Genomic DNA, 6,888 nt, shown 5'->3' with positions numbered 1-6,888 from the left:
TTGTGTCATGTCACAACATGTCAAAAACAGCATAGTGCAATTTTGAGTTATCGAGTAAACGATGTAAATTACTCATGTATAGGCCTTCAATTATAGCTCGTATCAACCTGCCATATTCAGCAGATGTCTTAAAAGCTGTATTATTATACATGACTTCATACACCACATAATATAGTGATTGTATAGAGATATTTCTTGTAGAAATTTATGAATGTATATAATATTTTTAATGGATTACAAACTATACTTATTTGTACTTGGAAATGGTTGCTTGTTTAATAATTATAATATTTTTAACGTATGACGTAGAATATTTAGAACAATATTTTATTATAAACAGAAATAGGAAATGATACGATGCAGCATTTGGCTCCGAAACAATATGGTTTTTGCCGTAGAGCTACAAATCAATTGTCTTATCGTGGCAAAGAGACAGAGCTGTCTGCCTTTATCTCTCTATTCCATAAATCATTTCACTTGTCACTTTTTAGCACCCTCAGTGGGGAGGTAATCTATTGACTAAACCCAATCAGAGTCAGTTAGCCTTTGTAGTTCGTGTTTTCATAGATTCCGCGCTGGAAAAATTCAACGCTTTTCCGGCTACCGGCACCTTTGAGTGTGCAAATTTTTCATCCTTTTCTGATTGATGGATTGTAGATAAAAAACCGGGTGCTTTTTTGTTTCATCTATGAAATTAAAATGGGTTTACTAAATACATGTATTTCACTTTATTATATAATTAACCTCTAATAATTTAAACCTTTTAGCATTATATTTTTGGGAGTGCCCGGTGCATCTCTGCATCTGTTTAAATATTTTTTTTTCCGTATATACTCGTGTGCTTTTTATTATATATTTTATATACATAATAAAACCATATTAGCTAAAGCGCTGGCTTAAGGAACATTAACAATCGAGTGACAAAGTGCGCCTTTCAATATTTCTTTCATTATATATTAGATAATATGTTACATGTAGGGCTTCTTCGCGGCCTTTCCCCGTAGTCAACGGACCTTAAGGCTCAATTTGCAATACACTAGGCGATTATAGAATACAATTATACCTCCCGGTGTAGTTAAAACCGAGCAGTTGTATAATTTATGCCTCAGCACGGTCCTGCGAGTGCTATAGTTATCCGACATTCGTCCCTCTTTATTAAACGCTCAGCCCACTGTTATTTTAAGGCTAACGATTGGGTTTAAATGAATTAATTCTGTTACCGCGCTTAATACGTAATTAATGTGGAGCTCTATAAGTGCCGCAATCCACTCTTTGTGATTTAACAGTCATTGGTTAACCCATTGTTTTTATTTATATATGCCATTTAACGAAATGAAATAATAGTTGTAGCTTGCGAATGAATGTGGAAGTATGTTGATTATTAGGATAATAATAATAATCATAAATTTGCCAAGATAGTGGTACCGTGGTTAGATCGATCAATAACAAATATCTGCACAATCAGCCATATATAAATAGGCATGCAAATGTCATATAAATTTTTAAGAACATAAAATAATGTCAAAGTTAAATTATTTACAATCGGTGTCAAATCTAAGGTATATATAAATAAATAATTAGATTGGCTTACGGAATAAAATTTTGAATACAGAAAAAAGAAACGCTGAATATATGGTGCAAGTCATTATGAAAAAACTGAGACCGTCGTTCCGTTTTGCCGCGCACCACCAAAAGAGCGTACCAATTCTTAAAAGACCGGCAAATTACTCACAACTCCTCCGGTATTAGGCAGTTTATGGCGGTATCACCATAGGCGCAACTATGGTGATACCGCCATAAACTACCTAAACTAATATCGGCTTGTATACGTATATTTACGAATAATTATATGTACGAAAGATCATATCAAACGATATCATTAGCACATTTCAGCCCGGTAAGTTTCAATCGTTCATAATCTCGTTTGTCTATATTTGAAACCCCTATAAATTAGTAACGCGAACAACACGGCATCTAATGGGCTGAAAATGAGTCTGCCATCGTTGCATGTCGCCAATGCATAATTCTGGCATCATATTTGATGGTTCTATGAATATATTCGTTGGGGAGACACCCCTGCGAACTGTGGTTAAATTAAGGGGATACACAACTTTTAATGAGAACTTTGGCGATATTTTTCCATGTAATCGGTGGTAATTATGGCGTAAATTGCTATGGAAATTTCCAGTTTAAACAGCTTCGGATATTAGGGGAAAGTCAATTTCAAAGATCCAATCAATGAACATTTTTAAGCGTAAAATATTGACAGCACTGAAATTTAGTGAATTAACTGAATTTTATTCAATACCAGCTGATGTTTGCTTTGTTTTAATATATTATTATTTCAAGGTCCACAAAAATCATTAAAAAAAATATTTGTACTATTAACATTGTTTTCGTAATTTGGGCTTATAGTATGAATACCGTTAAAATTCTACCAAGTTTAAAATTGTAATTTTTAAAACAATGCTTCAGGAGATAAAAATAAGTGTTTCGGCGAGTAGCAGCCAGAATCGTAAAATACAAAGTTCAGCAGACACCCGCGGGAGGCATTAAAAGAAACCTCTACTACAGCTAAAGGGCAAACTCGGGAATTCATTCACGAATGTCTCTTATTTTTAGGGAAAAACAAATTCGGAAACTGTTTGTTTTAACGTTTTTTCTTTGGCAACAAACGCTTTAGTACGATTGCTTGTCATTGAATATGGTTGTAATGCGTAGTTACATACAGTTTACGAGGTTGATAAAAAATAAATAAACTTAATTTTTGCATTTTAAAATATAAAATAAAAATGCGTTTTGGGATTTGAGTTTTTTTTTATGTTGTCAACATTGTAACGTCGTTTTAGTTTGACAGTATCTTGATATTTAATCTTTAAATATAAAAGTTCTTTTTACGTACAGACTCTAAGCGATTTGACTATAGACAATTTTAACAATAGTTATGTATTGAGTTGAAAACTCCCGAACTGTTACTAATTGAGGCATGTTCGGTCATTTTGCACCCGACCAAAGTTTGTAAGGTCGTTCCTTGTTAAGAGGTAGCGTTCAGAAATCGCGTCCAAATGTTAACGAGAACCAATTTGTGGGTCGAATCGACCTTAAGGCGGAGACAAGTTGGCTTACGAAAACAGAGACCTTTCATGGGTTCATTAGTTGCTTGTTTTTGTGTAATTAATTCAACACACGCATGTGAGCCGTACCTTATATGTATTATTGACTAAAGCGACAGATTTGTTGAGTATATGCCAATAATATTCAAAATTCTATTATTATATAAAAAAGTTGACATAGGTTTTGAGTCTTTAATGATCTGGCTTTTATCCAGCCATATAGAGGGAGATATTTTATTAACCTTATCGTGTTTTTCATAATTTTGTGACATTTTAGCAAGCAGGAAAAAGTGACAACCTTTTTTGTAATGTTACACCGGATACGGCATCAGATTCAGCGCCACAGCCTTCATCAATTTAGACCCAGGTACTAGGGTGCCATAATTGAACCGGAGGTTTAATTTTCCGGTAATATATACGCGGTAATGTAATTTTGAGGTTATGTACCGCCCGCAGTCACGACGCCTCGCTTGACGCCATATTGAATTACCACCTACGTCATACGGCGCAATCAAAATGTAAATAATTTAAAACATACATCCAGTTATATACTAGGTAGATAAACATAGCAGTGTTGGACTAGTGGCTTAAACGTGCGACCTTCATCCCTGAGGTCGTGCGTTAGAATCACGGGTGTAAAGCAATGAAATTCTCTTTCTATGTGAGCAATTAGCATGAGGAATCCGGCATGTCTCAAATTCAAAAATTTATGACACGTGTCCGACAAAGACAAAGCTAATTTTGGTCTAAAAAATTATCAAAGAAACGTATGTAATCGAAAGCCAGGACACATTTTGGTTTGTAGCGCCACTGTATTATTATTATTACACATATATCTAAAACATCATCAAAATTAGACAAATAATGATTATTTTAATATAATTAAATTTACAATAAACCAGTCTCAATTGTTTAACTAATTGTGTATCTCTTTAATTTATACCAAAATAAACTTCCTTTAAAATCAATTCTAGAATCACTTAACCCAAGCGAGTTTCTTTTTCTCTCAAAGACAAATATTAAGGTTAGTTTATACGACATGCGGACATAATAGTATAATGTCATTTTCTTTGATAAAATATTCCCATAGGCATATTTAACTTTGCTGTTGACTTTCCTCGTCATTTATATTTATTAGTCCATGTCCCCTTCAACGTGGACTTTAATAAAAGAGACATTTTAAATATCCGGTCGACATCTGCATTTGATAGCAACCTAGCGGAAAGAGGGTCCGGTTTCAAATTAAAACGACGAAAAATTATCGCTCAACATATATTTAAAGTGTATTAATTTCTCAACGACATAGTAATCGTAGAAAATGATTTGATACATCGTTTGTGTTTATGAAGCAGGTATAAATATTGTTTATGTTCCAATGTATCAGTGTGCTGAGGGTGTGCTTTTGTAAAGAAAATGAGGTAGAACGTGATGGTTTAGCTTTCATATGACAGTTAGATAAGTACGACATAGGACAATTCACAACTAGATTTTTTTTAGAGTGAACGGTTGTATTTAATTAACGAATAAATGTATTATGATATTGTTTCATACTAAAGCGTAGTACTTAGAATGCGAAAAGCGTAGTATATAGAATGGCTTTTACCAGGCTGAACCACTTGAAACTATTGCTTTACTGTAGAGAAAGGCGTAAAAATACGTGGCCTGTACGCTGTGATGGTTCTGAATTTCCGCCGTCGCCACGTCAGCAGATTTCGTCAACGGTAATCCAATATGGTCGTGACGGCATGCCGACTTTGTTTGACCCAAGTTATGAACTAACTCGGTACAAAGTACAGTTCAAACACATATAAAACAGTAATAAATTAATGTTCAATGTTTTGTTATTATATCTTATATTCTCGTGTGTATTGAAAAATAAATGAATGCGAAAGAATAGTATAGTCTCTCTGTGCGGTCAAAGAAAACATCGTGGGCAAAACGGCATACCAAACAATTGACGGTGCGCGTCAGTACTTTTGTATAAAAAAATAATGATTACAATAGTATAATGGTTCTAGTACCTTTGGTTTATTTTAAGATCTTCATGTGATACTATAAGTATATTTTCTGATACAAATTACTTTATTGTCATATGTAAAATATAACTTGCGAATTGAATGTTTGGTACTATGGTCGTAAGTGATATTAGAAATATTTGAACCTATTATTGTTAGCTTTTGATTTGATATATAAATGACGTGAAGTCAAGTAGTATATATAGTATAGCTTTGAGGTCAAGAAATGAGATCAGAATTAATTGTCCTAAAAAACAAGAAATAATTGTAAATTCGCTTCTTGGACCACACGTTAAAGATGAAACTCTAATATTTTTCAGTTTTGCCAAGTTACCATTTTGGTGCACGCCACAAATTTTTATTAAAATATATCTCTTTGCCATAAATCAGGTTACGAAATTTATGTTTTTTTTTTTATAAATTACTCATGCAATTATCCGCCGATAGCTCCTTAATAAATATAATATTCATATTATAATGGTTGACCATTCGTAAAATTAAAAATAAATGCTTTTACAACTCGAAGTAATTAAATTTTATTTTAAATTACCAATTACTATTATATTTATAGTCAAAACTAAATAATAATATATTTTAAAATATTTTTTTAACTAATGATAAAGTAATAAATAATATCGAAGTGATGGAGCGGGCTTGCCAGGCAAAGTACTGAATGAACAAAAATAGGCTCACGTTGGAAGTCTAAGCCTAAGTCAGAAAATAAACTGACTATAACCCTGGTTAGTAAAAAATATTGGTTGGAACTCAATAAAGGTTTTATATTGATTTATTAACCTAGGTTCATTTATATTAATAATCTGTTGTTTTTAACTAATAAAAACTGGTATATTAATCATCACAGATTTAATTCCTTATTTAAAGATTTAAAGCGAAATCTAATGCCTCTTTGCTCTCTTTTAATAAAAGTATAAAATCTTTAGAACAAACCATATAGAATTTATTATTCCTTTAACAGAAATTCTTCAATTCAACACTCTTCCGTCTATCGGAAAAATGAAGTCATGAAATGTTTTCTTCCGCTGCTGTCAATGAGTAAAATTTTCTGCATGCATTTTATATTCTGTGGAAAACGTGTGCGGTATTAACCTAGTATTTTCAGATACACTCGCCGTGAAAAGTATTCGAGACATAAAAATGTCTTATACACTTCTGTTCGTGACTTCACTTCTATTGTCAATGGTTAGGGTTACCACATTATAATATAATTTGAGATAATTCAAACTTTCTTTGCGTTATTATACTAGTCATTTGTTTATTATTACGCGTTACTAAAATATACTTATGCTAAATAACATTTTCTATTAGACATCGAACGTTGCCCTGACCAATGTCCCTGGCTGTAAAAGATTTTTTTCACAGGCATTTTACTTTTCTTTTAGTCACAGTTTACACATTAGCATTTTCGAGAAATCTATCTCATAAATTCGAAACATCTTAAACAGAAGCATGTAAACATGACAAGCTTTACACACTAATAAGTAGAAAACTTTATAAAACAGTTATTCAGAAAGTACTATAACTATACTAATAGTACTAAGTAACTGACTAAATACAAATTAAAATAACTTGGCCCATAATTAGTCCAGGCCAAATGATAGTCACCACAATCGCAATAGAATTGTGGACTGGGTAGTTTATGTTAGATTATATAGCTTCCCTTTCCTTTCATATTTCATAAAATATTTACTTCCTGAAAGTGAAATACCGAAACACTTCCTCACTTTACGACTGATGTACCT

This window comes from Pieris brassicae, chromosome 8 (genome assembly GCF_905147105.1).
Source record: "Pieris brassicae chromosome 8, ilPieBrab1.1, whole genome shotgun sequence".
Classification (NCBI taxonomy): domain Eukaryota; kingdom Metazoa; phylum Arthropoda; class Insecta; order Lepidoptera; family Pieridae; genus Pieris; species Pieris brassicae.
This window is presented reverse-complemented; position numbering follows the sequence as displayed.